The sequence below is a fragment of the Pinus tabuliformis genome, chromosome 5_2 (genome assembly GCF_031772625.1).
Source record: "Pinus tabuliformis cultivar Carrire ecotype Pingquan chromosome 5_2, CPIR1, whole genome shotgun sequence".
Classification (NCBI taxonomy): domain Eukaryota; kingdom Viridiplantae; phylum Streptophyta; class Pinopsida; order Pinales; family Pinaceae; genus Pinus; species Pinus tabuliformis.
The window spans coordinates 784,850,545-784,865,580 of NC_142306.1; the positions used below are offsets into that span (position 1 = coordinate 784,850,545).

The 15,036-nt window shown below is 35.6% G+C and overlaps 1 long non-coding RNA gene across 1 annotated transcript; it reads right to left on the bottom strand.

Moving 5' to 3' along the window:
• Nucleotides 1–4,258: 4,258 nt before the first annotated feature.
• On the bottom strand, nucleotides 4,259–13,466 carry LOC149161632 (uncharacterized). The gene is made up of 4 exons (XR_016261509.1): nucleotides 12,842–13,466; nucleotides 12,635–12,727; nucleotides 12,293–12,345; nucleotides 4,259–4,385 (listed from the first exon to the last, which is right to left on the bottom strand). It is a non-coding gene; the product is annotated as an uncharacterized LOC149161632 (long non-coding RNA).
• Between the last annotated feature and the right edge of the window lie 1,570 nt (nucleotides 13,467–15,036).

Here is a 15,036-nt window from a genome sequence, read left to right on the forward strand (position 1 = left end):
CGGTCTATAGTGGAAAGAGCCAACTGTGATGCTCAATCTCGGAGAGATTCCTCTATGGAAAGGCTTGATTCTTCAAGCTCTCTGGTGCTCGATGCTGCCTGTGGTCAGCTCAACCGTTTGTCTCCTCTGCTTGGCTTTACTGCACTCTGTGTTCAGTCCTCCTCTTTGGGTTCACTGTTCACTGTCTCTCTTGGTCACTTTGACTCTTTGATCCGAATCTCCCTTTTGATCCCCTATTCAACTACCTCTGTTCATGGCTTTAGCCATTCGATCCTTGACCTGTTCGTTTCCCCTTCTTCATGCGTCGATTTTCCTGTCGCCTGTGTGCTTGGAATTCCTTGTTCGGTGTCAGCATAACACTCAGGAAGTAGCTACGTGTCTCCATCGGAACTGCGCCAGCCTGCTTGTCAATTCGTTGCTTTCTCCACCGTGGTTGTCAACGGATTCCAAATCCTCTTAAATCGCGGCTTTATCCCCTGTCAATTCTACTCTATCTATTGGGCGCAATCTCAGCCGTCCGATCTGGGCTCCTCCAGATCCAACGCCATTCGCACGTCGAGCATGGTTGACTTTCTCGACCGATAACGCGCGATCGCGGTGGGTTTTCTCCCTCCTTTGCTACCACACATCAATCGCTGATTGTGATCGCTCTGCTTTCTCCAAAACCTCTTACCGTTCAAGGGCGTCCCGATCAAACCGCCGGTTTCCAGGCCGTGGGTCCCACCATTGTACATTGGCACTTTTTCCTTTCTCCGCCCGCAGTCCTCTAGCTACCCCATGTGACCGAGTGCTTAAGCCCTACCATTTCGGCCCTATTTGCCCAGCGAACGCACATCGAAAACCAGCGCCTTTTACCATTCTGGGGCTCCCAGGGGCTATTTTGACCTCCTGTGCAGTCTCCATGGCCTCGATCAGTGCGCTTTGACCGAGTTCCTCGTCATTCCACGCCAGCTGCCATGGCCACTGGTTCAGGGTGTTTTCGATTGTTGTTTTGGATTCTTCAAGGATTTGTTCGACCGGTTTTAGTCACAGTTCTATGATAGTCATTTATGGATCTGATTCGGATCATTTATTCCCCTTTTTAAAAATATTGAATCCATTGCTTTAAAAATATATTTTTATTTAAAAAACAAAAAATCATTTTTGTAACATAATTTGTAACATCGAGTTCAAAAAAAATAATGCAATTTATCCACAAGTAACCATCCAAATTACTAATCCAAATTTCTCATTAACTATTAGATAGAATCTTCATCATTACATAGAATGACTTCCAATAGAGGATTCTTTATTAACCGTTACATAGAATCTGCATCATTACATAGAATGACTTTCAATAGAGGAATAGTAAGTTGTAGAACCATTAACAATCACCAGGGAAAATTTTAAGAACCCCCCCCAAATTTATAAATATAATAATTGGGCGAATCTCCATGGTATATAGGAAAAATGGAAGGCGATTTTATCAATAATATAATATGTATATATAATTTTCTGGCGAATCTCTCACCAGGCATGGCGAATATTTTACTCAATTATAAAATCTTGTAAGAACTTGGCAAGTCTTTCACTAAATAATAAAACTTTGTAAAGTCCTAGTGAATTTTAGCATTGTGAACTCTTAGAGAATTTTTTGAAGAAGTATAAAACCATATATGATAAGAGCCACATGGTGGCAATATCACTATCTTTTTTCACATTTCCACGACATGGAACTTGTCTATAAAATTATAAAAAAACCAACCAGGAACAGGAACAACTCAAATGCTTTGTGAGAGCTAGTCTAGAAAAAAGCAACAAATAACATGTCGGCATAATTGTTCATCGGTGAGCCGCTATTTCGTGGGCAATCTGTAAAGGAGTAGTTGGATATCATATTTCCAAATCCGGGAAAGCCTTTCCCATCCCTCACAAGATTTGTTAAAAATGTTGGGTGTCTAGAAGGTGTGGATTTGCTGAAACAAATGTTACAAGTGGATGGAAACAAAAGAATAACAGCTAATGAAGCTTTGAAACATCCATACGTTCAGTCCTACAGGACTATAAACAGCTGCCATAAAGATTAAAAATGGAAATCAGCTACAAATCTCTTGATGACAACACTATCAAGATAGAGGTCGATGCTCTCTTAAAGACAGAGCTGCTGGAAATGGAAGCAGGTGCTATGAAGCTGACACTAGTAAAAGATGGGACAGCACAGCTTCCCATAGTGCATCCCACTCAGGGGCAATCAGTTTTTTGATGTTTTGCAGATTGGGTTACAGTCTTGCAACTTGTTTTGGATTTGTCACCAACCTGATGTTTTGCTTCTAATTTATTTTCATCTGGTGATAAACAAAGTGTCAATCTTTTCTTAGGATAAAATAGTATTCTTTACAGACATATTAACTTGGCTAAAAATTCCAAGACAATATGAACAGGACAGCTTCCAGGTTTTTTTGAAGATTTCTCCTATCAATTTACTGCCGGAGGGTTTTCTGTGATTTCTTGCACTTTTGAAATTTAATCAAATTTCTACTTGAAATAAAAGTTCAGAAGAGACTATATCACTAATGCTAAACACACATAATTGAGAAGCCGATATGAAGCATTGTTTTTTTGGGTGTGTTACAACTTTGGTGACCATGCAGCTCAGTCATTGCATGTTCAGTTTGTAACTCCACCTTGAAAGAGTGAAATGTGTGGTGTAGGATAAGAAGCTCTCTGTTAAGGCACAATTGTTTTTCCCCAAAATTCTAATATCTAGATTCTATCTTGTTCATGTCTGTGTCAGGTGATGTTTCTTTTCATGTGCATGTGTTTAGTCAGATATAAAATACTCAAGTTCTCACCAGCCTGGGCTACAGTGGCCATTCTGATGATCTATTTCATACTCATTGCATTTTTCTAATAAAATGACATTATATTCATTTAAATTATGTGATTGAAATAAGGATACAAGAGCTTATTTGTATTTGAAGGTCTATAAGGCAGAGTATAAGCTCATACCAATCCTTGTTATTCTCTGCAAGAGAAAATCAGTTTCTATTTCACTCCTCAATAACACTGACTAAATCTCAGTTTGAAAATCAGTTAAATTAAGAAGACTAAATCCCAGTTTGAAAATCAGTTAAATTTAGATGAAATTACTCATTCAAAATCATTTGGATGAGGAAATTTTCAAATAATTGTAAGTTGTCGTCTTAGAGAACATGAAGGGAGCACATTCGTCATATTCTACCAACTGCAACATACCTACCTTCAATGCACTCTCTGTAAGGACCATAACGGGAGCAAATGTGGACCCATGTACAAATTTTTACTGCCTCAGGGTTTGTTTCGTCCTGTGACTACTAGGTTCGTTAGTCCTTCACATAACTCTCGAACAAAATGAATCCAAGAGTGGAATATAGACTCTTTACACGCAATTTATTTTCTAGAAAGTCTATACAAAGAAATGAAAGTTGCAAGTATAAGAATTATGCTTCAAAAATGAATTTTCTTGTGTAGTGAGCTATACCAAGGGTATGCTTTTGCAAAGTTTTATAACAGAAAAATTTGTCAAGAGGAATTTATTAAGGAAATCTCTTGTTAGAAATGAAATCCAGTTGAGTTGAGATAAAGTCCATAGTAACAAAGAAGTATTGTTGTGGAAAGCAATTCCACTATGACATTCTTGTACATTTTAATACAATATAAAAGGAAATTGATGTGATTTCCAAGCTACTTGAATCCATTGAACACAGAGAGAATCAGTTGAGAACTGATGAATGAACATGGAAATTGATGTAATTCCTAAGCTACTTGAATCCATTTTGAACACAGAGAGAATCAATTGAGAACTGATGAATGAACATGAGCTGAAGCAAAAGGACACTATCATTAAGCTAGTCGACCCTGAAATTGAAGAAAATGATCATGTCAAACAAATCTACTAGCAGTGTACTAATAACGGTAAAGTCGACTTGCAAGAAGAAAGTAACTTAAATACCACATTTGCTGGAAAATGAAATCAATCAACATCTAATCTTCTTCTGGAAAAAAACTAAAAGAGCTTTATTTCACTTTGAATTTCAAATGATTGTTAAATGATCAAGTGGTAGTTGCAAAGAACAACTCAAACTGGGTGATACCAAAACAAAATTAGTATTTCCAAGACAAAATAACATTACTGATGTATCTTTGGATTCCATGAAAACAAAGCAATTTGATGTATTGAAATGATATTAGGAGATTAGTAAAGAGGATCAAATTAAGTGATGTTATGGCCATACCATTGTATCCATTTACGCTTCGAGCGAAGAGACTCAGCAACACCAAGAACATCGAGTGCCCTCCAAGAAAATGTAGTCCTTGTGGTTTGTAGAGAGTCTTCACACTCTAACATCGGGCTCTTCAAACCATCTCTGCACAAGGTCATTACAAATGTAAAAAATCAGCAAGACACAAATTTGGTAGTAAATATGACCAAAAGAAGAACTAGTGCAAACAATTTTCACAATCCTGTTTTTGAAACCAACATTATAATCTCCTTAGCATTATGATCAGCTGTCAGTGTTCTTCCCAAGTCAGCAAACTCAGCTCCGCCTTGAAAAAGTGTAATTGCATAAAAGGAATGTCGGTCTCATGCCAATAGGTCTCCTACGATGAATGCGCAGGAACCTAGTACATAGACCATTTTTCTCTTCGCTTAGCTACCTAGGGCTTATTTCCCTTTCCAAATATCAATAATTCTTTTCCAAGAAAACATAAAATAAGAATAATATTTTACTATATTCTAAAAGGTGAAGATGTTGAAATCATGCCACAAAGTGAAAGGAAATCAAATATCTTTCCTCAAACCACCAAATATATAAAGAAAACAACAATAATTATAAAAATAAAACTAGATCTGTCGATCTATGCATGAAATAAGTCAAGCGACTAAAAAAATATGACCAAAATAAACCAAAAATTTCAAACTTGACAAAATCCTCTAAACAAGCAGCAAACAAACTGCTAAAATTTTCTAAGATATTAGAGCTAGACATCAACGCAATTTCATGTACTTGAATAAGCCCATTGTTGCTTAGTGTTAGACTTCTTAAATTAGTTATTTATCATTTAATACTAGGACACTGTCCATGTGAAAAGAAATAGGTCCCAGCTTCAAATCTGACTTCATTTCAAATCAAAGATCAAATCCAAAGAACACTAACTCGTTACTCTTGGATGGTACTAATGTTAAATACACAAAATAACAAAAAATAAAGATATGATAAAAAAGTAGACCTGCAAGATTATATTGGTCGAGTGTGACAGGGACACAAATAACTGAGACTAGAGAGATTTATAGAAGGCAGTAGTTACTATTGTGTGATTAGTGGTATGGTGGAGAGACCTACCAAGAAGGGACGTTGGTCTCGGAAAAGTATAGTAGGGAGATCCATAGAGCATTTATGTAAAAGGAAGATGAGAAGTGTCGTCTTCAAGTTGGTTTATGTTATGGTAGAATTTTGTTGGTGATAAGTGGTAACAAAACACTTACATCAATAGGTAAAAAGTAAATTCGGGGCATGAGTTGGACTGACTCATGTTATCTCATCCCTTAATGGTCCTAAGGACATGTGGGGACCCGAACAACTTAGTACCTAAAAGACTTGAAAACATGGCTGACAAATCACTGACAAGAAATGGCTAGCAAATGAAAAGAAATAGGTCCCAACCTCACCAAATCCAGCTTTATTTCCTGTCACAAATAAGAAACAAACAATGTAATGATTAAATATGAAACATCAATCTTAAAATAACACACATCAAAATAATGTTGCTGCAATGTTACAATGAAAAATACAAATATAGAACCTATTTTTACCTGAAGTTGACATATAGTAATTTTGCATGATCAATGGAACATGTATACCAAAATAAGAGTCCTAGGGTATTTCAATTTCCCAGTTCTCATCTTGGTCCTCATTTTCTAAATTGTGAACATGATCTTCTCTAAATGAACTATCATTATGAGCCTCCAAAACATTATGTTCTATATCAAGTTCATTAGAGAGATTTGTTATATTGTTTTCTCCCCTTCTATCACAATCTGATCGCCAAAGAGTTAGCGCTCTTTCATATGGAAAATTGTCAATGTCATACTTTGTTACATATAATCTTAAACATGTATCCACATGTTTATCAAGCTTGTTCCTCAACTTTGACTTCAAGAATGATAATGCACTAAACATTCTCTCATCCTCCACTGATCCCAAAATCATGGTTTGACACAAATCTGCTAATTTGAAATATTCTGATATGTTTTCTTGCAGGTATTGGCTAGCACTTAAAGTAGTCCATAATCTTGTTATAGCACCATTTTCATTAGGATTCTCCAAAAAAGGATATTGCTTCCACATTGTTTCAGCAAAGCGTCCACCTTGTTGATACAATTTTGATGAATCTAAAATACCTTCAATTTGTTCTCCATGTATCCAGACTTTCTTGCAAAAATGGTCTACTAAACATTTTAATCTTTTTTGAAAATCAGCTTTTAAAGTTCTTCGACATTGACAATTGTTCCAATATTGAGGGTATACCACACACATGGCCTCCAACAATTCATCTCGAGGAAATCGTTCTCTTATCTCTAATGATAGTGATCTTGCAATTTCTATCAAATTTTGTCTCACTGAAATCACAATATTATCAAATTGGTCTCTTGACACGGGGCAATCTTTGGTGATTCGTCCTGTCTTACTAATATAATGAAAGGGAACCATATATCCACGCACTACGATACATAGTATCCCTTTTTCATCAAAGGTCAAAAAATTTTCAGTATTTTCTATATTGATGATCTCAGTCCAACTTTTAAACTCTGGACCAGTAAAAGAGTCTGGCATCATATACAAATTATCCAATGCAAGACATGCTGACTTTCTTGCATTTGTGTATTCCGCAATATACATTGTGCGATTCTGAGACATTTTCACGAGGACATTCATTTCATGTAGCATAGGAAGAATTCCAGCCAATGTCAATAATGTCTCTATATTAGTTAGTTGAAAAAGAAGATCTTGAGCTTTGTCTACATTATAGCGATTTTCATACATCAACCCTACCAAAGATTTGAACTCACTAAATAGTCTTTGAGCTGGTCCATTTAATGAGATCCATCTTGTATCAACATCTTTCAGTAGTTTTTTTCCATCCGTAATACCATCTGCAAATTGTTGAAACTCTAAATATCGTTTGGGACTACGAGAAAAGTATGCATGAGTCTCACGTACAAGATCTTCAACTTTTGAAACTGATGGAAACTTGCTTACTATTTTAAATGCAAGATTCATCCTATGAGCCATACAATGAATATTAAGCATATATGGTGAAGCTGATAGTTGTAGCCTAACACAAAGGCCATTCCTTTGTCCTTGCATTACCGCTGCTCCATCTGCTGCAACACATACCAACTTTTTTGCAATCATTAATTCATCCATACCACTTTCCTTCAATCCATTAAGAACAAGTTCATAAATATTTTCAGCTGTAGAAGTCTCTCTCATCTTATTAATCCCAAGTAGATAGGAATGTCTAATATGGTCATTAACCATATAAATGCTCATGCAAATCCATGAAGTATTATCTATAGCTGTAACCTCATCTAAAGACAATGCCAAAAACCTAGCATTTGCAATCTTCTCTTTCAAATCATCCTTTTCTACTTGAGCTAGATATCCTGCCCATCCCCAACCACTAGTTACAGACCAATGAGAAGATGGAAAGTTTGGCACTTGAAGAAAAGATAGTAATTTCATGTGATCTGGATAATCTGTCATAGGACGACCTTTAGATAAGATGTGAAATACAGTGCTCAATTGTATCGTCTTGGATAACAAATTTCTTTCCATCATCTTTTCAAATAGAGATATGATGGTTCCTTCGTCCGCCTCAAGTTTCCTCTTACATAATAAATATTTTTTATATTCTTCTGCATATTCAACATGTCGACATTCCTCGGAAGATTTCCATCTAACAATAGATTTCTCTTTACCATTTACAATTTTCTTTTCATACACCTTTCCTGCATGCTTTTGTACCGTATCTAGCTTCATCTGAAATTTCACTTCCTTTTGAGTTTTCCAACTACACGCAATACATCTAACTTGTCGGAAAAGCTCTTTCTCATTTGTAGGAGGTATTTCTTCAATAAATGGAAAACTTGAGACCCAATTTTCTTGGAATTGTCTTCCTATGGTCCACTGGCCTCTTTTCCTTTTCCGCGAATGGATTGTGTCACTTTCCAAGGAAAAATCTTTAACATTTTCATCACCAATTTCTGTTGAAACTGCATTTATCTCACCCTGACCACTTGAGGAACCTATTTCTTCATCCATCGTATGGATATCAAATGCATTTCCACAAGAGTTAAACTCTCTCGCAGTAACAGATTGTTCAAAGGAGCTTGAATCATGAAGAGGATGTGTATTTTTGGATGGAGCCTTTTGAAAGTATGATAATACATCTGTTTGCCTTGATGGTTTCTTCCCATGATTATCTTTTGACATCTCACTAAATATTCCACAAGTAAAATTTCCAATCGATCTGCAAACCTGCATCAACAGTTTTCAAGCGTTGAGATATGCTTCATATAAATTCACTTGTTCATAGAAAATAGAATTATACTTTGCAAAATAATTGTTGAGTCAACATTGAAAGAACATATATCATAAATTGAATTTTGAGGCAAAATGGAATTTCACAAAAATTATTTAACAATGATAATGGGAAACTATTAAATTTTAAGACATAAAATATAATAATTCATTTGTATAACATTGAAACAACATCACTTTATTTGTATAAGTGCACCTTCCTAGTCCAAGTGAAAACATAGATGAAAAATGAGCTATGCGACAAAACATCCATCATTGCTAACCACTTGCAAACACTAGCTTCACTTCATTTCTCAAAGCTACATCAACCCAAATGAAGAACACATAGCAAGGGGTTACATTCTCTCTATATTTTTCTCCTCTATCTTGTTGGTAACAATAATGGTGCTCCTCCCTTTTACAGGGTAAGAGAAATCATGAGTTACAAGTAAAGAAAAACCCTAACCCTAGACTAGATCCACAAGTGTAGCAGTCTACATGTGCCAAGTATGAATTGCCGACTCACCTACTCCACATATTTTTATGCAACACCACATATTGGTATGCACCCAAAAGTGTCAACCCACTTTCCCCACATATTTTTATGCAACACTACATGTTTTTATGCAACAAGTGCACCTTCCTAGTCCAAGTGACAACATAGATGAAAATTGGGCTATGAGACAAAACATCCACCATTGAGACTCTCTTCCATGAAGTGTTCACCCTCCACAGTCCAAACAAAGTGCTCCTCACACACTAAGTGCTCATACAATGAAAGTAGAATGGAAAACAAGTTTCGAGCAACTAAAACTAACACCGATTTTGTAATTACATAGACAACTTCAATGTAGAAGGAGAAATCAACGATCATAGTACAAGGATACCTTAAATTAAGCATTCCATGGAAAGGAAAACAAGGATTGGCCCAAATAAGAACTAGTGCACATGGTTAAGACATGAGACAAGATGGAAGGAACCCAAGGAGGAATGGGAGAGCAAGACATGCCAAATATGTGGTAAGGAAGAGGTGGCAACCAAGCAATGCTTAATAAGAACTAGCGCACATGGTTAAGACATGAGACAAGAAGATGGAAGGAACCCAAGGAGGAATGGGAGAGCAAGACATGCCAAATATGTGGTAAGGAAGAGGTGGCAACCAAGCAATGCTTAATAAGAACTAGCGCACATGGTTAAGACATTAGACAAGAAGATGGAAGGAACCCAAGGAGGAATGGGAGAGCAAGACATGCCAAATATGTGGTAAGGAAGAGGTGGCAACCAAGCAATGCTTATTACTCCATTGTGAACCATATAACCACATCATGAAAGCATAGGCATCAGAATGCACCAATTGGGAAGAGACATTTTAGGAGAATCATGTAGAGGACACGACAAAGAGTGAGACAAGGATGATGTACGTCAAAGACAAGTTGCTAAGAACCAACCCAACCAAAGCAATTGAAGTGCCTTTGAGGGTCAAATTCAAATGAGTGCTACAACACTACCAAAAATTGACATATGGGATATAGTCTCTTCCACATGTATATTTCTTCTCCCATCATTCGTAGACAAAAATGTTGCAATGAGATGTAAGTTGTTATGTTCCATTAGAAAATGATATCCTATTCTCTCTTTCAGCATCATAAGCATGCTCCTCGAAATGAAAGCATGGTAACAAAAAAGAGTATTGTGTTTGGTTAACATAAACTCTCTCCCCCTCTCTAACATTATAAGCATGCCCCTGAAACAGAAGACTATTTTAATAACGTAATCTCTCTCTCATGGTAACATCATAATCATGTTCCTCAAAAATGAAGCAAAATCGTAGGATTATGATTTGTTGACTAGGCTTCTCTCATCTTCTTTTGAAAACTCTCTAACTAGCATTAGAGTTGAACCCTAAACAAATAGTTAAAAGGAAATACTGATTACTTACAAGATCATTGATCTATTCTACAAGAAGAATGTACATACAGCTCGCATTGAACCAGATTATTGAATGCATATGATGGGCAGCATATAGGAAAACCCGACATTGTATAAGCTACGATAGCATTATTCCAAATTAATTTCTAGCTGATCAAATATAACCCCGAAAACCTTCAAAGATGTTTAACTGACCGAACTCGTGGGGTTTATAAGCTGTAACCATCTACTCAAAATTATTTTCTATAGACTGACCTCGCCGAGTGTGCAGAGTGATTATGGAGATTTAATCCTGCAAGCTTATCCTTTATTTCAGTAAAAGAAGCTTCTTTTGAATGCTGTAAATTGAAATCAAATTCATAAACAAAAATGTTCTGAAACATAAAGATAAATTGGATTTCAAAGATCTGTGGTTTGAGTTTTTTGAATTTTTGGCCGGAGAACCCACAGTACTGGAATTTTTACACCAACGTTTCGAATCCCAAATGGGATCCATCATCAGGGAAAGAGAAAGATGAGAAAGATGAAAAAAGAAGAGCCAGAAGGAAGAAATAAATACTAATGGAAAGATAAAGGAGCAGCACAGGTCGGCCAAGGAGAATTAAAATGAAACCTAGAATTAATTTTAATATTTATAAATTAATATCAATTATTTTATTTTATAAATTAATATCAATTATTTAATTTTTATAAATTAGAATCCGATATTTAATATCTATCAACCAGAAACCTTAACTAAAACCAAAATTAAAATTAAAACCTAAAAAGTAAAATAATTTTTATTTATATTAATAACATAAATCTAGGAATAACCTAAAATCTATATTAATATTAAAATAAAAACTAAAAAACTAGAAAATATGCTAAGGTTAAAAAACATAAAATCTATGCAACATTAATATTAAAATAACCTAATAATTGACTAATTTAATATTTATGAAATCTAGACACTCTATAAACCTTAATATTAATATACCTAGAATCTATATAACTTAATAATATAAATAATAGAATTAATAACAAAAAGACCTAATAATAGTAACAAAAGCTAAAAACTAAAATATAAATATAATAATAAAATCATAAACAATTAAATAACTAAAAACTATATTAATATTCCTATCTCAAAACTATTATATCTTTTAAATCACTTGAATTCAAGGACGAGAGTTTTAATCCCCAATGAGTTTTTGAAGCTATGCGATATCATTCGTATGCATGGTAGATTTTGCGGGAATAGACAAACCCTCAAAAGATTTATAACAAACGGGAGGCCGGAGGTATCAGAAACACTTTACAGCAGGGTACAAACAGTCGCCAAAATTAGTACATTGGCGCAATCAAAAGTGCAACTACAGTAAACATCATACTGTGAATAAGGAACATTTCAAAACATCGGACAGAATATACATCCCTAGCAATGGCAAACGTTTAAACGTCCCTTGCCCTATAAGATTCTGTTTTGAAAACAAGTTAAATTTCTACGTTTGCTTGACCTGCTGCAGCGTTAAGTGAGATCAAAAGAAATCAATGTATAAGAGCACTGCATTCTTCAAATATCTGGCATAAAACCCTAAAGTCTGCTTTATACTACTTTGAACTAATATTTTCCCCACAGCAGCAAAAGTCCGACGGTAAAATCGGAGTTCATAAAAGACAAGTCTGTTTTAAAGGCGGGGAAGCTTCTAAGTAGTTCGGTATCTCAAACCTACCACACACCACACATTTTAATTATAATGTCAGAGAAAGGGGAGCGCTACCTGGGCGTCCTAGCTCCGTGAAAATATCCAACGGACGGCCCAGAACTTCGAAACTGCAACCATATCCAATTCTGCGACCCATCAAATTACGATATTAACCGCAACAAAAGAGACGGAAAAAATAACTTTGAACGGATCGATTTCAGTTAAATAACCGGAGAGAATACACAGGAAAAAAAACGCTAAAAAAATGAACAGAGCTCAAATTTTAGCGTCAAACGGCGAATGTCCGTGAAAAAACGATTTCAAATGCTTTGGTAAAACGCATAAAGACACAACTTAGATAGCAGAGATTTTCAGCTTTCGGACGATCGAGGTAATATTTAGAGAGTATACGTTTACCGGAAATTATTGAGAAGCCGAAGCTGCAAAGCCCTCTAGAGGAATATAAGAAGATTGACAATAGCGCATTCCTCGACTATGGAGCCTTTTTCACTGCCCGAAAACATCAAATGAGGTAAGCACGTCAAAAACGTGTGACAGTGCTAAAATGAAGATATCTCGACTGGAAACAGAAAAATAAGGGTAAAATAACAGGAACTTACAAACCTTGAACCTAAGACAAAGTCATTCCGACACTCCACAACTCTTTAAAGAACGCACTGGAAAAAAACATAAATAAATCCTCCAAAGACCGAGCCTGTTGTTGAAGACCGGGCAGACGAACCAAAAAGGAGCTGTAAATAGAGTCCCGCGAGAAGTCCAAGGATTCGAAAACGGCGCCCGCCGTTAAAAATAATCGTAAAATGACTGTAAACCGCGGCGATCGGCTACGCGCTCGTCGGCAAACGGAAAGTGTCAGTTGATCACAGCGACTTTGAAGCGATCTGGTTAAATTAGGTGCAAAAAGGCCTGCGAATTGGCACCGTACTGCAGAAACTTTGATGATGCTGTGGAGTTTTGCACAATTTTCTGCACAGCCCGTGCCTGTCACTCTGTGAAATTTCTTTTTGATCTCTTTTTTCTGTTCTCCAGACGAAGCTATGGTCAAGATTTGAGGCTCGTATCACATCATCTGTTTTTTGCCGTAAAAGATTTTTCAGATTCCTTTTTCTGGCAAAGCCAAAACTACCTAACAGCCTACTGCTAGTACTACTACCTGGAAACAATGGATACCGAAACCAGAGAAAAATAAGCGGATTGAAATCTGAAAATGCAAGAATATCCCACCGAAACTGCTGCTGCTAGATTTGTGAACTAGGATGAAAAAACCTATTTCAAAACCATTTTTATACAAGAACCCAGGGAGCCATATACACCAAAACAGCGGGCTGAATCCGTCAAAACAGGGAGCCGCCCTCCATTTCAAAATAAATCTAACATCCCATGACCAAATCAACCCTCACAAACCACTCCCGGGACCAAATCGACCCTCACAAACCACTCCCAAACCAGAAAATCCAAATTGTAAATCAAAATGGGGGCGATTTTGATCAAATACGATTCCACAAATATCAAAATGGGGCTATTTTGATCAAATACAATTCGGTTAGTTTATCCGCCCTGGGCTAAAATAAAAAAATAAATTAATTTTTAAATAAAATATGGGCTAATTATATAAAAAAAAAAAATATTATTTTAATTAAAAATTCGCCCCATTAAAATATAAAAAGCCTTAAATTTCGCCTTTGGGCGATTATTCGCCCCTAAAATTAACCTTGACAATCACAATCATGCTTGTAACATAAACTTTATTATGTAACCTTCCATCAATTTCATGATTCGTTTAACCACTCACATAATAAGAAATCACATCATTGAACACTGATATACCATTGAAACCCTGTAGGGTAAAAACCATCAAACATTTGATTTTATTATTAAATGCTTGTGAGGGTGTTCACGCGCTTGTGAGAGTGTTAACCCCTCACTCAATGGTTATAAGAGAGTCAATCTCTTAACCATTGCTATAAAATATTATAAAGAATATCATCTCAAAAACAACAAACTTGTTATAATCTATTACCATCATCATAACATCATTTACCCACAAATCTCCAATATTCATATCTTTGTGGTCTCGTTGTTCCTTTAGTGGACCATTATTTACCTACCATCATGTTAAAAATAACAATTTCTACGATTGTCGTCATCAATATACGTTGATATCATAATTACATAAGGTATTAATCAACCAATTCATAAATTTGACATCAACATATGTTGATATCATGATTACATAAAGTATTAATCAACCAATTCATAAATTTGTCGTCAACATACGTTGATATCATGACTGCATAAAGTATTAATCAACCAACTCATAAATTTATACTAAATGATGCTCCACCATCTATTCATGTACATTCATTAAATGTAAGAAAAATATCACAACATGCTTCCTTTAACAACACTACTCATGCATTATGTGTAAGAAAATAATTATCAAGCATGTCAATATAATTACGACGTAACTATGATCATTCTTGCACCAACACAAGTTCATATCCAAAAGAAACCACTGTATCCATTCATTTCATTTAAAGGATAATAAACTTATCTTTTTTTCTCATACATGTAAATATAAAAACTTATTCAAAGAGAGCTAGCCCCTTAGCTTCTTCTTTGTGCATGTAACTAAGTAACATTTCCAATGCAATAGATATTATTATAATATATAAAAAAGCGTGCCCCCTTATACGGGAAATCTAACATCATAGAAATCATTATTGTGCATGCAAATGCAAGTCCCTTTTTGAAAAACATGTTTCCCAAGATAGACCGATTTACAAAATCTATTGTAT